Consider the following 24,425-nt stretch of genomic DNA (forward strand, 5'->3'; position numbering starts at 1 on the left):
TGTTCCCACACAAAGAGCCATGTGAGTCATTTCTTCTCAGGCCTACTGCCATGAAGAGCCTAAGTAATTTGCATGTATTTTTTTTCTTTTAGGATAATATGAGTCAGATTAATAACCACATTTTCTAAATGGATGCAAGGAAACCTTAAAATTCTAAACACCAGGTATCCATAACCTACACAGTCATTAAAACTTAACGATACTATGTAATCATTACCTATTTTAATTCTCTTGCTTTCAACGCTGTATTCTATTACATATGTCTACATAAGCTGCCTGAAAACGCCTGCGGCATGGAACAGAGGGATGGTATGTGAATAAATGAATCCATAAATCATTTTGATTTGGGGTCACCTCATTTTCCCTGTCATTGTCTTCTAGCTTATGAACACAACTTTGAAAGTGGCATCCGGAACTGAATGTGAAGTTCCAGATACGTTCTCACCAACATTCCAGCCTTATTCCCATTTGCTTTGATCTACTTTTGGTTAGAAGATAGCATACACTCTAAGTTGTCTTAATTCACTTTTTATGGGATTCTAATATTTTATAAAACTTAGAAGGAGTTTTTGGTAAATTCTTATTTTTTTTTAATTTATTTTTTATTGGTGTTCAATTTACTAACATACAGAATAACCCCCAGTGCCCTTCACCCATTCACTCCCACCCCCCGCCCTCCTCCGCTTCTACCACCCCTAGTTCGTTTCCCAGAGTTAGCAGTCTTTACGTTCTGTCTCCCTTTCTGATATTTCCCACACATTTCTTCCCCCTTCCCTTATATTCCCTTTCACTATTATTTATATTCCCCAAATGAATGAGAACATATAATGTTTGTCCTTCTCCGACTGACTTACTTCACTCAGCATAATACCCTCCAGTTCCATCCACGTTGAAGCAAATGGTGGGTATTTGTCATTTCTAATAGCTGAGTAATATTCCAGTGTATACATAAACCACATCTTCTTTATCCATTCATCTTTCGTTGGACACCGAGGCTCCTTCCACAGTTTGGCTATCGTGGCCATTGCTGCTATAAACATCGGGGTGCAGGTGTCCCGGTGTTTCATTGCATTTGTATCTTTGGGGTAAATCCCCAACAGTGCAATTGCTGGGTCATAGGGCAGGTCTATTTTTAACTGTTTGAGGAACCTCCACACAGTTTTCCAGAGTGGCTGCACCAGTTCACATTCCCACCAACAGTGTATGAGGGTTCCCTTTTCTCCGCATCCTCTCCAACATTTGTTGTTTCCTGCCTTGTTAATTTTCCCCATTCTCACTGGTGTGAGGTGGGATCTCATTGTGGTTTTGATTTGTATTTCCCTGATGGCCAGTGATGCAGAGCATTTTCTCATATGCATGTTGGCCATGTCTATGTCTTCCTCTGTGAGATTTCTGTTCATGTCTTTTGCCCATTTCATGATTGGATTGTTTGTTTCTTTGGTGTTGAGTTTAATAAGTTCTTTATAGATCTTGGAAACTAGCCCTTTATCTGATACGTCATTTGCAAATATCTTCTCCCATTCTGTAGGTTGTCTTTTAGTTTTGTTGACTGTTTCCTTTGCTGTGCAAAAGCTTCTTATCTTGATGAAGTCCCAATAGTTCATTTTTGCTTTTGTTTCTTTTGCCTTCGTGGATGTATCTTGCAAGAAGTTACTGTGGCCGAGTTCAAAAAGGGTGTTGCCTGTGTTCTCCTCTAGGATTTTGATGGAATCTTGTCTCACATTTAGATCTTTCATCCATTTTGAGTTTATCTTTGTGCATGGTGCAAGAGAGTGGTCTAGTTTCATTCTTCTGCATGTGGATGTCAAATTTTCCCAGCACCATTTATTGAAGAGACTTTCTTCCAATGGATAGTCTTTCCTCCTTTATCGAATATTAGTTGCCCATAAAGTTCAGGGTCCACTTCTGGATTCTCTATTCTGTTCCACTGATCTATGTGTCTGTTTTTGTGCCAGTACCACTGTCTTGATGACCACAGCTTTGTAGTACAACCTGAAATCTGGCATTGTGATGCCCCCAGATATGGTTTTCTTTTTTAAAATTCCCCTGGCTATTCGGGGTCTTTTCTGATTCCACACAAATCTTAAAATAATTTGTTCTAACTCTCTGAAGAAAGTCCATGGTATTTTGATAGGGATTGCATTAAACGTGTAAATTGCCCTAGGTAACATTGACATTTTCACAATATTAATTCTGCCAATCCATGAGCATGGAATATTTTTCCATCTCTTTGTGTCTTCCTCAATTTCTTTCAGAAGTGTTCTATAGTTTTGAGGGTATAGATCCTTTACATCTTTGGTTAGGTTTATTCCTAGGTATCTTATGCTTTTGGGTGCAATTGTAAATGGGATTAACTCCTTAATTTCTCTTTCTTCAGTCTCATTGTTAGTGCATAGAAATGCCACTGACTTCTGGGCATTGATTTTGTATCCTGCCACGCTACCGAATTGCTGTATGAGTTCTAGCAATCTTGGGGTGGAGACTTTTGGGTTTTCTATGTAGAGTATCATGTCATCGGCGAAGAGGGAGAGTTTGACTTCTTCTTTGCCAATTTGAATGCCTTTAATGTCTTTTTGTTGTCTGATTGCTGAGGCTAGGACTTCTAGTACTATGTTGAACAGCAGTGGTGAGAGTGGACATCCCTGTCTTGTTCCTGATCTTAGGGGAAAGGCTCCCAGTGCTTCCCCATTGAGAATGATATTTGCTGTGGGCTTTTCATAGATGGCTTTTAAGATGTCGAGGAATGTTCCCTCTATCCCTACACTCTGAAGAGTTTTGATCAGGAATAGATGCTGTATTTTGTCAAATGCTTTCTCTGCATCCAATGAGAGGATCATATGGTTCTTGGTTTTTCTCTTGCTGATATGATGAATCACATTGATTGTTTTACGGGTGTTGAACCAGCCTTGTGTCCCGGGGATAAATCCTACTTGGTCATGGTGAATAATTTTCTTAATGTACTATTGGATCCTATTGGCCAGTATCTTGTTGAGAATTTTTGCATCCATGTGCATCAGGGATATTGGTCTGTAATTCTCCTTTTTGGTGGGGTCTTTGTCTGGTTTTGGAATTAAGGTGATGCTGGCCTCATAGAACGAATTTGGAAGTACTCCATCTCTTTCTATCTTTCCAAACAGCTTTAGGAGAATAGGTATGGTTTCTTCTTTAAACGTTTGATAAAATTCCCCTGGGAAGCCATCTGGCCCTGGACTCTTGTGTCTTGGGAGGTTTTTGATGACTGCTTCAATTTCCTCCCTGGTTATTGGCGTGTTCAGGTTTTCTATTTCTTCCTGTTCCAGTTTTGGTAGTTTGTGGCTTTCCAGGAATGAGTCCATTTCTTCTAGATTGCCTAATTTATTGGCATATAGCTGTTCATAATATGTTTTTAAAATCGTTTGTATTTCCTTGGTGTTGGTGGTGATCTCTCCTTTCTCATTCATGATTTTATTAATTTGAGTCTTCTCTCTCTTCTTTTTAATAAGGCTGGCTAATGGTTTATCTATCTTATTAATTCTTTCAAAGAACAAACTCCTGGTTCTGTTGATCTGTTCCACAGTTCTTCTGGTCTCGATTTCGTTGAGTTCTGCTCGAATCTTTATTAACTCCCTTCTTCTCTTGGGTGTAGGATCTATTTGCTGTTTTTTCTCTAGCTCCTTTATGTGTAAAGTTAGCTTTTGTATTTGAGTTCTTTCCAGTTTTTGAATGGATGCTTGTATTGCGATGTATTTCCCCCTTAGGACTGCTTTTGCTGCATCCCAAAGATTTTGAATGGTTGTATCTTCATTCTCATTAGTTTCCATGAATCTTTTTAATTCTTCCTTAATTTCCTGGTTGACCCTTTTATCTTTTAGCAGGATGGTCCTTCACCTCCACGTGTTTGAGGTCCTTCCAAACTTCTTGTTGTGATTTAGTTCTAATTTCAAGGCATTATGGTCTGAGAATATGCAGGGGACAATCCCAATCTTTTGGTATCGGTTCAGACCTGATTTGTGACCCAATATGTGGTCTATTCTGGAGAAAGTTCCATGTGCACTTGAGAAGAATGTGTATTCAGTTGAGTTTGGATGTAAAGTTCTGTAGATATCTGTGAAATCCATCTGGTCCAGTGTATCATTTAAAGCTCTCGTTTCTTTGGAGATGTTGTGCTTAGAAGACCTATCAAGTATAGAAAGAGCTAGATTGAAGTCACCAAGTATAAGTGTATTATTATCTAAGTATTTCTTCACTTTGGTTAATAATTGATTTATATATTTGGCAGCTCCCACATTCGGGGCATATATATTGAGGATTGTTAAGTCCTCTTGTTGAATAGATCCTTTAAGTATAATATAGTGTCCCTCTTCATCTCTCACTGCAGTCTTTGGGGTAAATTTTAGTTTATCTGATATAAGGATGGCTACCCCTGCTTTCTTTTGAGGATCATTCAAATGGTAAATGGTTCTCCAACCTTTTATTTTCAGGCTGTAGGTGTCCTTCTGTCTAAAATGAGTCTCTTGTAGACAGCAAATAGATGGGTCCTGCTTTTTTATCCAGTCTGAAACCCTGTGCCTTTTGATGGGGTCATTAAGCCCGTTCACATTCAGAGTTACTATTGAGAGATATGAGTTTAGTGTCATCATGATATCTATTCAGTCCTTGTTTTTGTGGACTGTTCCACTGAACTTCTTCTTAAAGGGGAATTTTAAGAGTCCCCCTTAAAATTTCTTGCAGAGCTGGTTTGGAGGTCACATATTCTTTTAGTTCCTGCCTGTCTTGGAAGCTCTTTATCTCTCCTTCCATTTTGAATGAGAGCCTTGCTGGATAAAGTATTCTTGGTTGCATGTACCCTGAATATATCCTGCCAGCCCTTTCTGGCCTGCCAGGTCTCTGTGGAGAGGTCTGCTGTTACCCTAATACTCCTCCCCATAAAAGTCAGGGATTTCTTGTCTCTTGCTGCTTTAAGGATCTTCTCTTTATCTTTGGAATTTGCAAGCTTCACTATTAAATGTCGAGGTGTTGAACGGTTTTTATTGATTTTAGGGGGGGATCTCTCTATTTCCTGGATCTGAATGCCTGTTTCCCTTCCCAGATTAGGAAAGTTTTCAGCTAGAATTTGTTCAAATACATATTCTGGCCCTCTGTCCCTTTCGGCGCCCTCGGGAACCCCAATTAAACGTAGTTTTTCTTTCTCAGGCTGTCGTTTATTTCCCTTAATCTATCTTCATGGTCTTTTAATTGTTTGTCTCTTTTTTCCTCAGTTTCCCTCTTTGCTATCAACTTGTCTTCTATGTCACTCACTCGTTCTTCCACCTCGTTAACCCTCGTCGTTAGGACTTCTAGTTTGGATTGCATCTCATTCAATTGATTTTTAATTTCTGCCTGATTAGCTCTAAATTCTGCAGTCATGAAGTCTCTTGAATCCTTTATGCTTTTTTCTAGAGCCACCAGTGGCTCTATAATAGTGCTTCTGAATTGGCTTTCTGACCCAGAATTGTAATCCAGATTTTGTAACTCTGTGGGAGAGAGGACTGTTTCTGATTCTTTCTTTTGAGGTTAGGTTTTCCTTCTAGTCATTTTGCTCAGTGCAGAGTGGCCAAAAGCAAGTTGTATTGGGAAAAAGAGAAAAAGAGAGGAGAGAAAGAAGGAAAGAAAAGAGAAAGAGAAAAAAAAGGGAAGAAAAAAAACAAAAAAAAAAAGAGGAAAAAGAGAAAGAAAAAGAAAGGAGGAAAAAAAGGGGGTGGGGGAAGGAAACAAATCAAAAAGCACACACACACACACACACACACACACAAAAAAAAAAAAAAAAAAAAGAACCACGGGGGAGTATCTTCTGATTCTGTGTACTTTAAGTCCCTTGGCTTCTCCTGGAAGTTGTCCGTCTCGCTGGTCTTCTGGGGGAGGGGCCTGTTGTGCTGATTTTCAGGTGTTAGCAGTTGGGGGAGCTGCTGTGCCCCTGCCTGGTGCAGGGCTCAGTGGGGGTTGTTTACCCCGTGAGGCCGCAGGAGGAACAGCCCCAGTGGCGGGGCAGCTCTGGAAACCTGGATTCAGCCCCCACAGGAAGTACTGAGCTCTCCGTCTGCAGGGCCTGGAGGCTCCGGGGCGGGGCCGCTGATCTGCTCAGCTGGGGCAGGAGCGTCCTCGCTGTCCTGGGCCCTCCCGGCCTCTGCCTGTCCCGGGTGGAGGCGGGATCCTGGGCTGTGTCCCGGCGCCCTGTGCTCCGGAGCCTGCGCTGGTGGATTCGCGCTCCCGGGCCCCGCAACCCCCTCCGCGGAGCTGCCGCCCGAGCCCCTCCGAGCTGCTCCTGGAACCGCGCAGCCCCCTCCGCACGGAGCCTCTTCCTCTGTCCGAGCCCCTCCGAGCTGCTCCCGGGGCCGCGCAGCCCCCTCCGCGGAGCCGCCCCCGAGCCCCCCCCGCCCCGAGCTGCTCCGGGTCCCGCCAGTCCCGCCGTGCGCGCTGCAGCCCTTAGGGAGCTCGGCGCACTCTCCTGGGCGCGCAGTTGCTGTTACTGTCCCGGGGAGCCCGAGGGCATCCCCTCCCTCCTGGGTCCTGCTCCAACTCCCCGCGAGCCCCTTTCTGCCCGGGAAGGTTGGTGCAGCTCCTGCTCCTCCGGGACGGGGCTCTCCTGTCCTGGGGACACTCGCCCGGGCCTCAGCCCGGCTCCTCGCGGGCCCCTCCCCCTTGGAGGCCTTTGTTTCTTTACTTCTTTTTCCCCGTCTTCCTACCTTGATAGATGCACGAACTCTTCTCACTGTAGCAGTCCAGCTGGTCTCTCTTTAAATCTCAGGCCGAATTGATAGATTTTCAGGATAATTTGAAGGTTTTCTAGGTAATTTGGTGGAGACAGGTGATTTGGAGACCCTACTCCTTCGCCGTCTTGCTCCTCCCCCGGTAAATTCTTATTTAGATAAGCACTTTCTTTATTGTTGTTCTTTTCATTTTGGTATTTTATTTACTTTTTTAATTGAAGTATGATTGCCATACAGTGTTGTATTAGTTCCAGTGGTACAATATAATGATTCACCAATTCTATATATTTCTCAGTGCTAATCAAGATAAGTGTACTCTTAATCCTCTCTATTTCACCCATCCTCCCATGCACCTCCCTTCTGGCAACCACCAGTTTGTTCTTTGTATTTGAGTTATTTCTCCTTCTCATCCTCCTCCTTTTCTCCTTCCTCCTCCCCCTCCTCCTCCTCCCTACTCTCTACTTTCGTGGTTGGTTTGATGGCTTCCTTTAGTGATATGCTCGAATTCCTTTCTTTTTATTTTTGTGTATCTATTACAAGTTTTTGATTTTGGGCTACCCTAAGATCCATGTATCTTATGCCTATCGCCATACTGAGTTGATGGTGACTCAAGTTTGAACCCATTCCAAAGCATTAAATTCTTACTCCTCTTCCCATGTTTAATGTATATTGTATCATACTTTATAGTCTTTTGTTTTGTGAATCCTTTGACTGATTTTTATAGATATAATTGCTTTTAATGCTTTGGTACTACGTCTGTACTGATTTTATAAGTGATGAATCTACTATTTTTACTAAGTTTATATTTATTGTGAATTTTTTTCATAATTTCTTCTCATTATTCTGTTTTCTTTCCCTTTAGCATTTGTTATAGGATTGTTTAGTGGTGACAAATTCCTTTGTTTGTTTCAGCAAGTCTTTATTTGTCCTTCTATTTTGAATTATACTTTTGCTAGAGAATTCTTGGTTGTAGATTATTTTCTTTTTAATACTTTGAATATATTATGTTACTCCCTCCTGGCCTCCAAAGTTTCTGCTGAAAAATCACCAGATAGCCTTATGGGATTTCCCTTGTATTTAATTTTTTAAATTCTCCTGCTGCTTTAAAAATTCTCTCTTTATCACTGCTTTTTTGCCATTTTAGTTATTGTGTATCTTTGTGTGGACCTCTTTGCATTGTATTTGTTGAGGGTTTTCTGTGCTTCCTTGATCTGAATATCTGTTTCCACCTCAGATTAGGAAAGTTTTCAGCCATTAGTTCTTCAAATAAGTTTCTACCTCCTTCCCTCTTTCTTCTCTTTCTGGAATGCCTATAATGTGAATGTTATTATCCTTGATGATGTCCCTGAGTTTCCTTAACATATTCTCATTTTTTAAATTAAACTTTTTGCCATTCAGTGTGGTTGCTTTCCATTAGTTTGTCTTCCAACTCACTGATCTGTTCTTCTGTTGCCTCTGATCTGTTATTGATTTCCTCTATTTTTAATTTTAGTTACTGAGTTCTTCATCTCTGATTGGTTCTTTTTTATATTTTCTATCTCTTTGTTGAGAAACTCACTAATATTCTCCACTGTTAAGTCCAGTGAGTATCTTTATGAAGATTATTTTGAATTCACTATCAGGCATATTGCTTATCTTCCTATTATTTAACTCTTTTGCTGTGGTTTTCTCCTGTTCTTTCATTGGGGACATATTTCTCTGTCTCCTCATTTTGTCTATAGATACATTTAAAAAAATTAAACCTCAGTTTTAACATTATATGGATTTATTTCTACAATCAATAAAGTTGCAGTCAAGCTTGGCAGCTTATTTTTAAATCTTATGCAGTAAATATAAACAAGGCCAAAATGGCTACATTTTCTAAGAGTGAGTATTTGAACATGTATGGGTGTGAACAGTGTTATTCCTGCATAGGTTATACTCCAAGGTAAGGAAGAGCTCTTAGCTTTGTAAATGTTGTCAGTCTAGCAACACTGTCACATCAGTTTAATAACTAATCAGTTTTAAACTGATCAGTTTAATAAAAATTAGTTTTTAATGCTACCACACAAAGAAAAAGTGTTTCCCTGACTTAACTGTATTGATGAATGAAGTAACAGAATCTTCCTGAGGTTTTTATATTCTTTTAGATGGTCAAAAAGTTTTAATTTTTTTAAGTAGCACAGGTACTTCATGATATATGACTTTTTTCTTGGCATGAATCCCTTGAAATAAAGTAAAATATTCACCATGTTCAACCTATGGCAAACTTCAGGAAATATTGCTTCCCTAAATTGTGAAAACAAGTTTATTGACAAAAATGTTTTTATTAAAGAAAATATATTTATGTAAAATCTATCCAGAGCCTAAGGTTATCTAAATAAAGTATAAAGAAATTTAGTCTCCCTCTAGTACATTCTCTGATTGTACTATATAGATAATTCCAGTCCTAAAAGTCAGTAGCAAAGAACTTTATCATGAAAACAACATTTTAATTTCTAGGCAAAGGACAGTATGTTAAGAAACCAGTTAATGTGGGACTTTAAGTCATCTAAAAGTAACATTTTGTGAACAAGATCTGAATTTGATAGTATTTTCTGAGTTGTTATACAAACATTAACTGTTGGGATTCGGAAATATCAAATCACCAAATGAAAAAAAAAACACAAAATTTTATTCTTTTAAGTTACTCATTGGAGCCACAACATTTAAAATCATTAATAGATAACATTAATATTATTATTAGTAGTAGTATTAATTGAGCACTGCCCTATGCTACACACTACTTTAGGCACTTGTAATATATAATTGAACCCAGAACTCATGGAACCTGTTTGCCTTATCTTTCTCCTAACTCACTTATATTCTTTTTCCTTTTCTATATTACTTTCTTTTGCATATATTTGCTATTATTCTCAGTTTATTTTCCCCAATGGTTGTACAGTTTTTATTATTTTAATAATCAATATAGACCTGTAGTATATCTAATAGGGTGGCCACTAGCCACAGATGACTGTTAAATTTAACTTAAATTTAAAATTGAGTTCCTTAGGGATGCCTGGTGGCTCAGTGGTTGAATGTATGCCTTCAGCTCAGGACGTGATCCCAGGGCTGTGGGATCAAGTCCCGCATCAGGCTCCCTGTGAAGAGCCTGCTTCTCCCTCTGCCCGTGTCTCTGCCTCTGTCTCTCATGAATAAATAAATAAAATCTTAAAATAAATAAATATTGAGTTCCTTAGTCTCGCTAGCCACATTTTAGTAGATTTTAGGATTTTATGATGGAACGGATGAGAGATGAAGAGAAAATAAGCCAGCAGTGAGGATTCGAAGGCTTTTGTCCTGACTACTGCTATGGATGGATTTGCTAACAATTGAGGTGAGAAAGGCTATATATGGAGATTAGTAATTGCATTCATATATACTGAATTTGAAGATACCTATTTGACCTCTAGGTGGAGAAATTGGGGCCAGGGGTGAGGAGGAGTGGGCTTTTGGCTATACAAGTCAGGCATTCAAGAGATTTTGTTGAAGATTTTAATATGGAAATTAACAGTGTAAAGATGATAGTAAAGCCTGAATGAGATCACTAAAATAGCAAGTGTAGACAGACAAGAGAAGACAAAGGACTGAAACTTCAGACATGGCAAAATAAAGATGTCAGGTAAAAGCTGAGGAAAGAATGTCCTGGAAGCCAAGTGAAGGGTATATAGCAAAGGGGCAAAGGTAATCAGTTTTGTCAAATACATTGATGAGTCAGGTATGATGAGAATTAGAAATTATCCATTGGATTTAGCAACCTAGATGCAACTGACAGAAGCAGATTTTGAGAAAAAGAAGAGTAAAAGCTTGATTAGAGGGTATTTAGGGATGTATTGGAGAGAGGTTAGAAACAGAGTTTATAAGTGACTTTTTGAAGATTTTTGCTACAAATGGGATAGTAGCTAGCAGAGAAATGAGAAATTTTGGGGGGACGCCTGGGTGGCTCAGCAGTTAAGCGCCTGCTTTCAGACGTGATCCTGGGGTCCTGGGATCGAGTCCAATTTGGGCTCCCTGCATAGAGCCTGCTTCTCCCTCTGCCTGGGTCTCTGTCTCTCTCTCTGTTTCTCATGGATGAATAAAAAAAACCTTTAACAAAGAGAGAAATAAATCTTTCAGTAGGAAATAAGAGTTTGTGTGAATGGTGATGAGAATGATCCAGAAGGGAAGCAATATTGGTGACATAAAGGGAAAAGAAGAGAATTGTTGGCGAGATGTCCTTGCTTTGAAGAAAGGGCCTAAGATCTGTGCCCCATGGAGTGAGTGACCTTAGACAGGCTTGCAGGGCACTCTTCCATAGCAATGGACAGTAGCAGAGCTCATACTTGAACAAATAGATGCTAAAAGGAGGTACATGAGGGTGGGAGTTTTGGAAGTTCTCTTTGAATGCTTACTTTCTTCGGTGAGGTGGGTCATTGAGAGTGAGCACAAGGGAGCAGATTTGGGGGACTCGGGGTTAAAGCAGAAAGTGGAAGACATTTATAATGTCAAAAGACATTTATGAGTTTATGATATGTAGTATCATTGCCCGGCAATACTGAGAGTCCTTTGAGGTACAAGGCCACAAGGTAAGAGAAGTCCACATGATTGTGTGAGTTTTCCCCAGCTTTCATTTGGGCAGATACAGTTGTGGAATAGGGCAGGATAGTATTTAACCATGGTTGTGGCTTTGCCAAACTAGTATGATAGAGAAATACCGGTAAGGAAATTAATTCTACAGACAAGGGAGTACCTTAGCTGCATAAAGGGAGATAGAGGACCCGGGGAGTGAGGAACAATGAACTGTAGCATCTAGAGCAGCAGTTGTCTGTGTGTGGCCTGGGCACTTCTGAAGATTCTCCTATATTCTTGTAGGGAATCCAAACTATTTTCATAATATTAGTAAGATGCTGCTTGCCTTTTTCACTCTCATTCTCTCATGAATCCACAGTGGAACTTTGCAGAAGCTCATGATGTGTGAATGAAAACAGATTTAGTACAGAAACAGATATGAGAAATATCCACCTTCTTCTAACTAGATGCTAAAGATATCTTCAAAATGCAAACAGTCTACTTTTCTCTGTGAATTTATTTTAGCCTGGGAAATGTAGTAATTTCCCATATGTGAAAATTGCTACTAAATGTATATTTATGTTATGTAGAAGTTTATTATTGCTATTTTAATAAACTTTAAAATTATTTTTAGTTTTTAATTTTTAATTTATAATATAACAAAAAACGGTAAATATCGCCCACATAAATAAAAGCTTTTTGGTGTCTTCAGTAATTGTTAAGACTCTAAATTGTTGCTGAGACTAAAACGATTTGGAATTAATAAATTAGAGTAACTGATATGGTAAAAATGTTGAAATCATGGTAAAAAAGGAGTGATCTGGAAATATAGGAAGATAAAAGAGTATTATTATATGATAAAAGAGTATAATGTATGACATTAAGGTTGAGGAGAAATTAAAGTTATTGAGTGCAAGGTCTGTAGCAGTAGTACCAATAAAATTTTCTGTAACAATAGAGATGCTCTATACCTGGACTATACAATATAGCCACTATAACCACATGTGGCTGTTGAGCACCTGAAAATATGGATGATGGAACTGAAAAATGACATGTTAATTGTATTTAATTTGCTGAATTTAAATCTCAATAGTCACATGTGTCTACCATATTAGACAGTGTGGTTTGAGACTGTATGGCTGAAATAGGTTGGAGGACAAGACCATTAGAGAAGGATTCAGCAAACAGAAGCCAGAGTGTTGGAAGGATAAGCTATGATTGTATTTTGTATATTGAAACCATCAAGCATTAATATATTAATAACCAAAATGACTAGTTTTCATAGAGCACTTAATATGTACTACGCTGATACCTTCACACATATTTATTCATTTATTCAATACAGTAGCTCTGAGATTTAGGTACTCTGATGTCCATTGAAAGATGAGGAAACAGAGACAAATAACCATTAGGTGTTATGCATGTGAGATGACTTGCAAGAGGCTGAGGCAGATTTAAACCCAGGTACTCCGATTCCAGAGTCCACTCTTCTAGACCGTATATTATGGTGCCCTTATCCGAGGTTGCTAATCTTTTAAAGTTCTTTAAATATTGCAGGTAGCTCATTGGACACTAGCTACATTCGGTGCCGGCTGCTAGACACAGTCCTACATAAAGGGCTTAAGAAGCACCCCGAGCAAGACTTTACCATAGAAAATGCACCATATAAATAATTTACAGGGGCGGCCTGGCACAATGCAATTTTGAGCCTCACTCTCTGAGGTGAGGTAAAATTCCATTTCCAAGGGAGGATATCAACCTTACTGAATTTACATTTTCCAATTGAGCTAATTAGCCCTCCTGGCTATTTGAGTGGCGCTGATAACTATAAACATTGGTGGGTGTCTGTAATGACAACATGGAAACACTGAATAGACTTTTTCACAGGGCACGTTCAAGTATCTCCAGGTGGGGAGATATTCCTTTCTCAGGACATGAGACGATGCAACAGTAGCTTTACCAAATCCTTATAAATACCAATGATGATAGATTTAAATTTTTCTTATAGAACACATTTGGATTAATGATATATTATAGACCATCCTTAATCAGTCCTAGCAACAGAACAAACCGATAATATAGTTAAAAGAGGATTTAAACACCTTTTTACAAGGGTAGGCATATCAATGACTTTGAAGGTAATATTTCATTTACTTAATTTTTATTCCTATCTTTTGTTGAGTATTTGACATCTAACGTAGTTCTCGAATCAGAGAAGAAGACGAGGAGAGAGCATGGAGAGAGTGCCAGCACCTAAAACATGGAATCGAGCTCTAAACATTTTAACAATTATGTAGATAAGAATCATTACTGCAAAAGACAGTATTGAAATGAGAAAGTGGTATTGTTTAATGTTAAAGTAAGTAACTGAGGCTCATGTATAGGAATTATAGGAATTCCCTAACTATTGTTCAAATGTAGTGACCTGGCTGCCACAGTCGCTGCGGATCTAGAGGTGACCAGCAAGGACACTGTCCTTGCTTTCAAGTCACAGTGTATATAGTGTTAGAAATTTAAGAAGAAACTGAAATATTCAAACTTCTGAGAAGACTGAAATATTTAATAGTGAAGATAGTTACGAACATAAGTAAAAATCCTACAAATATGCTTTTTTTCCCCTTTTTAATTAGAGTAGTTTTTAGGAGAAATTTGTCCATAGAAATGTGAGGTTTGTATATATAGGAATCTTTAAAACCCTAATATTTTTCTCTATATATTCAGTGCCACTGGAGGGACCTCAGGAGTTATTATACCTTTATGCGCCTTTTATTTTTCCATCGTCAGATTATCACAATGACTAATATCTGTTAACAACTCTCAAAGGTATAATGAACGGTGCTTACTCTTCACAGAGCTTTGAAAAAGATTTTTATTGCTGTTTATTACCCTCCTCTGATGCTGCTACAGGTTTGAACATTTTATTGCTACAATATGTTTAATATGAATACCGACATATAGAACAGACATTATTAGCTATTATTCAAACACATACTTCCAGCTCTGGTGGTTACTTAGAAGTAAACATTCTAACTGGTTGTTATTGGAGTATCTCTAGTTACTTAAGTTGTCTGACTAGTTTGTATGAAACTCCTCTTGTTACTAAAACAAGTGATGGTTTATTTTGTTTCTTTCTTTCCTAATATATAGCTTGCTGAACCATTATGCGCAGATTTCACTCAACAAACATTTGGCTCCAGCACGCACAGCTCAAGTTAGATTGAGGTCAGTAAGAAAAAGCAGGGGGCGCCTGGGAGGCTCAGCTGGGTCAGGGGCGGGGAGGGCCCCAGATCCCTGGGATGGAGCCTCACGGCCGGCTCCCTGCTCAGCGGGGAGCCTGCTTCTCTGTCCTCCTCTGCCCGGTACACCCCCCTTCACCCTGACCCCCGTTCATACTCTCTCTCAAAGAAATAAAAATCTTTTAAAAAATACAAAATCATATTCAAATGATTCCTGTGATACAGCACTTAAAAATTTAATTGAAGAAGCAAGAAAAATGAAACAGGATAATAGACTCATTGTATGGTAAATATAATACAATAAAATTAAGGAACATCATAATGTACAGAAAATAAAATACATTTTATTATCGATTTTTGTAGGTAGATGACTGGCAGTTTTGTTTGCCCTAAGTGTTTCGTTTATTTCGTTTATTTTAAGTTTTAGATCTATCATATTTATGGTCTGTTTCTGTGCATTTTGGTCAAAGCTCTTTCCTGACATATACTTAGCCCATTCTTTGCTTAATTCATTATTGTTTTAGAGCTCCATCATGAAAATTAGAATGGTTTCCTTTGGCCATCTATTTTTTTGTCTTCCTATTTGGAAGTTTCTGCAGCGTGTGTGTGTGTGCTTGTGTATGTGTACCTTCGTTTACCGTGTGGGTAATCTGAGCTTGTGGTAGTCAAACTCTGAAGAAGGCTTTTTATTATGATGGTATTTACTTTTTAACTTAAATTGCCCATCAGCCTAAAATTTTTTTGTATTGTTTGATGGGCTGAATTGTTTCCAATAGGAAAGCTTATGTGGAACAGTAACAAACTATTTCGTAATAGTAGGTCAAAATAAAAGGGCCAAGACCAGGAAGAAAAGGTTCTGACTGAGCAACATTTCCTCATGATCTAAAATTCAACAAGATTCTCACCTTTTAGTATTTTAATGAAAGTGTTATGATTTTTAAAGTTCAAAATTAGGTTTTTTACCTTAGTTTTATTTTATAACAACTGCATGCTATTATTAAACAAGAGCTACAAACTAGTGATCTCTTTAAAATCATAAATAAGGCGAGATATTTTTAGAAAGGAAGAAAACAAGATAAATCTATTCCTTTTTATGCGTTAAGCATTTGTATCTTTTCTCTGTTTTAGGATTTGCTTTATTTAGCTCTTTATTTTACAGAAAAACTTTATCTTCATATCAAAGCATTTCTCGGTGATAGTAAGATAGCCTATTTTCTATATATTTGGGGATCTCTGTATGCAACATACACTGAATCTCTAAATTTCTGTATAACTCGAGTTTATTAAGTTTCTTTATACTTCTCTTTGACTATTATTTTTCTAGACAAGATATATATATATATATATATATATATATATATATATATATCTTACACTTTTAATACTTAATAAACACTCCCCCCACACACATATATATATGTGCATATACACACACTCACACAGAGACAGAGACAGAGATTTAACCTTTTAGTGCCTTTTAGCCTTATACTGGTAATTTATATTGTGTTATACAAGTATTACTGATTCTATTACTTTGAAGAGTTTTACTCTTTGATGAGCAACAAACACTTTTGAGGAATTTGAGAACAGAAGGAGATTGAGACTTTTACAAGACAGAGCCTATAGGTTATAAATTTTAACAACAATCAAATTAGAGAAACTTTTTCTTATTGAATGACAAAAATAATTGACTATTCAGGACAATGCTTGGCACATACAATGATTGGTGTTACTCTCAGCACATCTTTTTTGAGAGTATGAGGTTTCTTTATCTACTTTATTGATTTTTTGGCCAATCAACTTTCCTTTGCCTGAGGATGGTATAATACGGTGCACTGGCCAAAGTGCTATTGGCTCAGTCCTAATCAGAGCTGAGCTGAGCAACCAAGGGAATTTCTTGCAGCACTGACTCTCATCCCTACAGAGACTCTTCATCTTCAGTGATTTCCTAATACCCTGTCTTGAATCAGATTTTATTTTTCCAACCCTAATCCATGAAGAGATCTCAGCTCTTTACGTGGTTTCAACTACCTTTTTTTCACTTTGCAGACTGAACCCAAATTTGGAGGATACTTGGAACTGCTGAAGTGATAGTGCTCTGGGAATAGCCTTTAAAATTTTATTTTCTTGTGGGTAAGAAGCTGTGGTTATACAATAAACGATGTCTTAGATACCAAGTAGCTGTATAGAAGAGTCGTTAACCAGGTGACAAACCAAAGCATTAGATACGTGTTTGATCACTGTTCGTTTGTTCTTTCTTTCTTCTTCTTCTTCTTTCCTTTCTTTCTCTTTCTTTCTCTTTAAAAAAGGCTTCTGAGAAAGTTATTTTTACAGTAAAAGCTACAAAGAAAGCATATAGTTTAATGAAAGAAGTTCCGAATAAAATATTCTGTCTTTGTCTAGCATAGGTGTTGTCAGTACAGGTCAGATGATTGTGCCAAAATGCCAAGATTTGATGTCACCGAGCAAATACCACAGGCCCCGAACAGTGGCAACTCAGATGATCATGACACCGTATTTCAGACTGCTTAGTACTGAACCCGTTGGTTGCAATTTAGTGTAGTTTGTGAGTCCAAAAATAGAAAAATCAGTGCGCTCCCTATTGCAAAGTAGAGTTCTCTTTGAGAAAGTTCACATAGACTGAGAGAATACCATTTAGGAGGGAAATTCCTGGCTTCACAGAACAGAAATCACCTCAAGCAATGTGTGTTCTTACTGTGACTATATTTCCTTGCTCCAGCTCTCCTGAGCAGCTTAATTCACAGTTATTAGTATTCTTAGAGCAAGCTGCCACTCTATGTTTTGGTGAGGGCTCATGGAGACTAGTGAAGACTGATTATCATTTGGGGTTTAAGAGAATTTCCGCTTGATGAAGAAGGAATGAGATGTTCCAAGGATGACTTATTTTGTTGCACTATAATTCAGAAATTCTCCTTTCCCCATAGATTCCCCAAGGTCAGAGATTAGCAGTCATGCAATTTACATTTTGCTCCCAGCACTAATGCAATATTTGGCATGTAACAAGCTTATATACTTTGTTGAAAAAAAATCAAGTTACATTATTTTCCATTTTTCCTTTATTTAATTTCACTAATAATAATTGGAGATATACTATTAAATTTAATAATCAATTTTTACATAATGATATATACTTCATGTAATTTTGTATTTGACTGTAGTTTATTAATAGCATATTACGATGTACTATAAAATATACACTATAACTAATATGTTTTAAAGGAATGTTATGATACAGTATTCATAATAAAACATTAATATGATGTACTTTATTATATAATTGTATTAATTATAATTACGAGTGCATTATTTAAGGTATATGTAATATCATCACGTTAATATTATTACATTAAAAGCTCTTTTGAGGGGTGCCTGGCTGGCTCAGTCAGTAGGGTGCCTGGCTCTCGATCTTGGGGTTTGAGCACCATGTTGGGTGTAGAAATCACTTAAAAATAAAATCTCCAAAAGCAATAATAAAAAAATAAAAGCTCTATTGTGTACTTGTTATGTGGTAGCTACTGGGTGAAGCACTATATAGCTCCAAATGTAATCCTCAGAATAATTTCTGGCTTATTATTCCCATTTTATAGGGAAAGAAATTGAGGCAGATTAAATTTGTTGATATGTAATTTTTCATAATATTCTCTTATGGCCTTGCATTTCTGTGGTGTTGGTTGTGATCTCTCCTCTCTCATTCATGATTTTATTTATTTGGGTCCTTTCTCTTTTCTTTTTGTTAAGTCTGATGAGGGGTTGTCAACTTTATTCTTTCAAAGAACCAGCTCCTGGTTTCATTGATCTGTTTTACTCTCCTTTCTTTGTTTCTACATCATTTATTTCTGTTCTAGTCTTTATTATTTCTCTTCTTCTTCTGGTTTTGGTGTTCCTTTTCTAGCTTGTTTAGGTGTAAGGTTAGTTTGTATATGTGAGACTTTTCTTGCTTCTTGAGGTAGGCCTGGATTGCTGTTTACTTCCATCTTAGGACCGCTACTGCTGTGTCATGTTTTCAATTGCTTCCATGTATCTCTTATTTCTTCTTTAATTTCCTGGTTAGACCATTTATTCTTCAATAGGATGTTCTTTAACCTCCACGTGTTTGTGGTCTTTCCAAATTTTTTCTTGTGGTTGACTTCCAGTTTCATGGCATTATGGTCTGAAAATATACATGGTATGATCTCAATCTTTTTGTATTTGTTCAGACCTGATTTGTGACCCAGTTTGTGATCTGTTCTGGAGAATGCTCCATATGCACTTGAGAAGAATGTGTGTTATGCTTCTTTAGGATGGAATATTTTGAATATATCCATTAAGTCTCTCTTGTCCAGTGTGTCATTCAAAGCCATTGTTTCCTTGTTGATCTTCTGCTTAGATGACCTGTCCATTGCTGTGAGTGGGGTGTTAAAGTCCCTACTATTATTGTATTGTTATCAATGAGTTTTTTATGTTTGTTATTAATTGATTTATATATTTGGGTGCTCCCAAGTTGGGGGAATAAATATTTACAATTGTTAGATCTTCTTGTTGGAAAGACCCCTTTATTATGATATAGAGCCTTTCTTCATCCCTTGTTACCATCTCTGGTTTAAAATCTAGTTTGTCTGATATAAGGATGGCTACTTCAGCTTTCTTCTGATGTCCATTAGCATAATGAATCGTTCTCCATCCCCTTACTTTCAATCAGCAAGTGTCTTTAGGTCTAAAATGAGTCTCTTATAGGCAGCATACAGATAGGTTTTGTTTATTCATTCTGATACCCTGTGTCTTTTGATGGGAACATTTAGTCCATTTACATTCAGAGTAATTATTGATAAATATCAATTTAGTGCCATTGTATTGCCTGCAAAGTCAGTGTTTCTGGAGATTTTCTCTGTTCCTTTCTAGTCTTTGTTGCTTTGGGTCTTTCTTTCCTACTCAGAGTCTCCTTTAATATTTCTTGCAGGGCCAGTTCAGGAGTCAGGAACTCATTTAGCTTTCATTTGTATGGGAAGATCTTTATTTCTCCTCTGTGTTAGAAAGCCTGTTATGTTTCCTGGTCTTGAGAGTGATGGCTATATTAAGAAGAGGTGCTATACTGTCCAGGGCCTGGTGCCTCAGGAAGTTTTTCTGGTGTATGATGTGTACACTCTGTTCTTATGCTTTGGCTGCTCTTTCCCTCGGGTCAGTCCTTTGCAGAGTTTCTCCTTGCCTGCAGATGGGAGTGTTTGGCCCTTGTCCAGTATGTGTAGAGTTTTAACTAGGTGTATTTGGTCTGCTTATTAAAAAAGGCTATATCCTGGGGCACCTGGGTGGCTCAGCCGGTTAAGCAGCTAACTCTTGATTTCAGCTTAGGTCATGATCTCAGGGTCTTTTTTTTTTTTTTTAATTTTTATTTATTTATGATAGTCACAGAGAGAGAGGCAGAGACACAGGCAGAGGGAGAAGCAGGCCCCATGCACAGGGAGCCCGACATGGGATTCGATCCCGGGTCCCCAGGATTGTGCCCTGGGCCAAAGGCAGGCGCCAAACCACTGCGCCACCCAGGGATCCCATGATCTCAGGGTCTTGAAATCAAGCTGTGCTTTGGGCTCTGCACTGGGTGTGGAGCCTGCTTAAGATCCTCTCTCTTTTCCTTCTCCTTCTGCCCCTCCCCTGCTTTCTCTCTTTAAAACAAAACAAAACAGGGGGCAGCCCAGGTGGCTCAGCAGTTAAGCACCGCCTTCAGCCCAGGGTCTGATCCTGGAGACCCAGGATGGAGTCCGACATTGGGCTCCCCACAGGGAGCCTGCTTCTCCTTCTGCCTGTGTCTCTGCCTCTCTCTCTCTCTCTCTCTGTCTCTCTGTCTGTGTCTCTCATGAATTAAAAAAAAAAATCTAAAAAACAAAACAAACAAAAAAATGAAGGCTAGATCCTATTTCCCCCAGAGCTTAAGCTTTGCAGCCCTCAATGGTCAGTAGACCCAGTGCATGTTGGGAGTCTGCACTGGTCTTCTGGAGCGGCACACTGCTCTGATTCTCAGGCACATCTGTGCTGGTTTAGAGACACCTGTAGAGGTGGGTGCAGCTTGGTGTAAGTGGCTTAAGCCTCCTCTGTGGGGCACTGTGCTGCTCAAGTGAAGTCCATCCATGCTGATGAAGGAGGGTGGGGAATGTGCGAATGGCACCAGCTGGCTCTCTCCTCCCTGGAGAGAGGGTTTGTGAGCTCTGCTGTTGAGGAAGCCCTCGCAGAAGAGCAAACAATCTCCCCTCCTCCGTCCCAGGCAGCCCTCCGATCTCAGCATTCCCCCTGTGTCTGAGCCACCTGCCCGGCCAGCATCACAGTGCTCCTGTGTTTTATCTCAGGTGCACCGCTGGGTCTCAAAACTCCGTATTTTAGGGACCCAGGATGGCATGGACCCATGCTAATCCTCTGGGGGAGGGTCTCACCACACTGTGGCTGGTGCCAGTTTGTCCCAGAAGGGTAGTTGCGCAGGGGCTCAGAAGTTATGGTAAAACACAGCAAACAGCCAGTGTCTAGCTCTGCTGCCCTCAGCAGGCATCTCTGCTCCTACGCTAATGAATGGGCAGCTCAGTGGCACTTGCCAGCTCTTTTGTCCCCAGAGAAGCAGTGCCACCTCTGCTAAATACACTCCAAGAAGGGAACTGTCTCTCCCAGTGCATCCCAGGGGATTCTCAGACCATGCTATCTGCTCTGGACCTGTGCCCCCCTTCTCCACAGGAGCATCTCTACACCCACCAGGGCCCACCCCATGATGGCACCAACTGCTAAAACGTTAGTGTTTGAGCTCCCCTGCTTTTAAAAACTTGTAATAATCAACCCCTGTCATTTTCCTCATCAGTGGTGTTGGGGAAGTGTTTTACTTGTGCAATCTTCTTTGCTCTGTTTACTGTCCCTTTCTTTCCTCTTTCGATGATCAGGGCTCCCTCCCCTTGAAGCACTATGACTTATTTTCTCCCCAAATCAGGCTCTACACCTCCTACCTTCCACCGTGTGGCTTCTTTGCTCCTCCTAGATGTGCAGTTTGTTCTTTCAGCCCTCAGATCGATTTCCTGGGCGTGCAGAATGATTTGATACTTATCCAGCTGTGTTCTGAGGGAGGAGGCAAGCCTAGGGTGCTTCTATCTCCTGACCATCTTAACTCCTCCCGAAATCTGCATTTTTTAAAGACTGTATTTAGACTCCCAAGTGAAACTACTCAGTATGTCACCTAACACATAAAAGTTAACTATTCGAAACATCTCCAGAAAAATCATAATTATTTTAGATGATGCATGCATACTTTTTCTGCATTATAAGTTATTCTGTGTTTGTAATAATGAAACTGCTTCCAACAGCTCAATTCATCAAGGAGGAAAACAGACGGATGCTAACATGGCTCACCATCATCGCTTTTCTTAAATTCCAAATATCAGTTGATATTAGCATAGGAAAAGCAAACTAATTAAAGTCAGAAAATCAGTTGATTATTTTAATGCCCAAATGACAGCACTCACGGTCTGTTACCAAATGTCACTCTAACACTTTGCATTTCTGAAAACTCTTCTATTTAATGGAAGAGGATGTGGGATGTGTGTAACAGGTACTGCCATTTCTGTCCAGTTGCAAAGCCAGGTGCTCAGCTTTGATGTTTGGGCACAGGAATCAAAGGGTACAGAGGCCTGGATGCACAGCTAAAGCTGCGGGGTGGGGTGGCGCACTAATTAGCTCAGTGGGAGTGCACAGCATTGAACACCTTGTAACTGTGCCTTCTGCCAATCAGTATGTCACCAACAATATCAACTGGCTACAATTAGCGAGTAAATTCTGTCCCAAATTATTTTAGTGCTTTTCAAAAAAGCAGGAATTTGTGTGTGTGTGTGCGCGTGCGTGCGTGTGCTTTTTATTTGCTATAGTTTTCTGAATGTATAGCAAATTCTCTTTATTCTTTTCCACTCCTATAATTAGATGAAGAGCCTTACTTTTAGACAGAAACAGGGAAAACCTTCCAAGATCACTACTTTCTAAATTTGTATATATTTTTCCTAGATAGGATACTGATTTCCTAAATCCTTTTGTTCATCTGCAGATGTAGAAGCTTGCCATGTTATGCTCTCTGAATGGAAGCATTATACTTTAAATGAATTTCCTATGTATTTTTTTCCTAAAACCTCAGAATAATTCCAGCCAAATATTCCACTGAATGTCAAGAAACCATGAGTATAAATATCTAATTCAAGTAATTATTTCACAGGCAGTATTCTTTCAAAAAATGACATGTCAGTTCTTTGTGAAAAGGATTAAGTGATTTAAGTGTAAAAAATCCCTAAAATAGGTAGTTAAGGCTTTTCAACTTTTAAAAGTATTGTATCAAGTTGAATTTAAATGGTGCTATGAAGATTAAAATTCTCATTATGCAATTTTTTGAACAGTAAGAATCAAATCTGCAAGGAAACTAAAGACTTCTTTTACTGCTGAAAGACACCTGTTCATTTAACTTGTAGCCATGAAACATGTTTTTCAATTACTGTTTATAACTTAATGGCATCTCAGAAAATAATAGAAAGGAAAAAATCAGGATTTCAGACATATTATCTTTCCATTCTGGAAAAATTATCAATGAATATCCTTCTATAATTGTTACCCCAAGAAAATAATTATGACTCAAAATTCCTAAAGCACAAAGAAATCTTTTACATAGATAAATACAAATTTAAAAAAACTTGTAAGAATATACCACTTGTCAATTCACCTGAAAACTTTAAAACTGCTGTAATACATATTTAGTTCTGTTTCTAATCTTATGTAATAGGACTGTCAACCTGAGGCAGGTTCAAATGTCAGAGGGTAAAGATAATGATGCATAAGATTATTAATAAAATAGATATTCACTTTACATATAGTAATGGGTAGAACAAAATGGAGGGAATTTTTTAGTTTCTTTTTATCTGGAATCCGAAACTTTTGTGTTTCATTTTTTTTAAGGTTTTGTTTATGTATTCATGAGAGACACACAGAGAGAGGCAGAGACACAGGCAAAGGGAGTTGGAGGCTCCCTGTGGGGAGCCCAAGGCAGGACTGGATCCCAGGACCCTGGGATCATGACCTGAGCGGAAGGCAGATGCTCAACCGCTGAGCCACCCAGGCGTCCTGTGTTTCATTTTTAAGATAATAGAGAATTTCAGTGACATTGACCAGAGTTGGTCACACCAGTGTAGCTCCAAAGCAGTATGACCTACAGGCCTCCATGAAATGAGGCTACTATTTCAATCCACTTTGGACATGCATATAGTCCTTAGGAATCTGCAGATAATGGCTAAGAAATAAACAAAAACTTCCAAGTCAACACCTTTGCAGTTGTGGCTTGTTAAAGCTTGTTAGTAAAAAATAAAACTTTTGTTAAATTGGTTTACATTAATAAGCATAAGGATTTGGTACAAGATTTTAAATTTAATGGTAAAGGTGAATTGATTTCATTAGTTACTGAGGAATCTACATGCAAACATACATGACTTAATGTTAATAACAGTATTTTCATGAGTGTGTTAATATAGCTACTCTTTAAGAGTAAAGAATGACAAACCTGGGTGACTCAGTTGATTGGGCATTTGCCTTAGGATCAGGTCATAATCTCGGGGTCCTGGAGTCAAGCCCTGCATGGGGCTCCTGCTCAGTGGAGAGTCTGCTTCTCCTTCTCCGTCTGCCCCTCCCTCCTCAACTTGTGCACTCTCTCTCTCTTTCTCAAATAAATAAAATCATAAAAAAAGGCAAACCTTTAAGGAAAGTAAAATAGATTGAATGACATCTCTAGTTTTTTCCATCTCCGAATGCATAAGCCTGCCACGTGACAAAGCCCAGGTGCCCACTCACACAAAATCTAGCAAACCACAAAATAAGGGGTAAACAAGACTAAACAGATCACTGTTAG

At 38.7% G+C, this 24,425-nt stretch overlaps 2 long non-coding RNA genes across 3 annotated transcripts in view; one reads left to right on the plus strand and one right to left on the minus strand.

Moving 5' to 3' along the window:
• LOC140612999 (uncharacterized) overlaps nucleotides 1–17,623 on the plus strand; it is a 51,437-nt gene extending 33,814 nt beyond the window's left edge. For both annotated transcript variants that reach the window (XR_012014116.1, XR_012014117.1), the window contains exons 3-4: nucleotides 14,439–14,513; nucleotides 16,577–17,623. This is a non-coding gene — a long non-coding RNA (uncharacterized lncRNA). The remainder of the gene's footprint in view (nucleotides 1–14,438; nucleotides 14,514–16,576) is intronic.
• The window catches only part of LOC140612993 (uncharacterized), a 69,123-nt gene that overhangs the window by 13,001 nt on the left and 31,697 nt on the right, over nucleotides 1–24,425 (minus strand). The window lies entirely within an intron of this gene.

This window comes from Canis lupus, chromosome 21 (assembly GCF_048164855.1).
Source record: "Canis lupus baileyi chromosome 21, mCanLup2.hap1, whole genome shotgun sequence".
Lineage (NCBI taxonomy): Eukaryota > Metazoa > Chordata > Mammalia > Carnivora > Canidae > Canis > Canis lupus.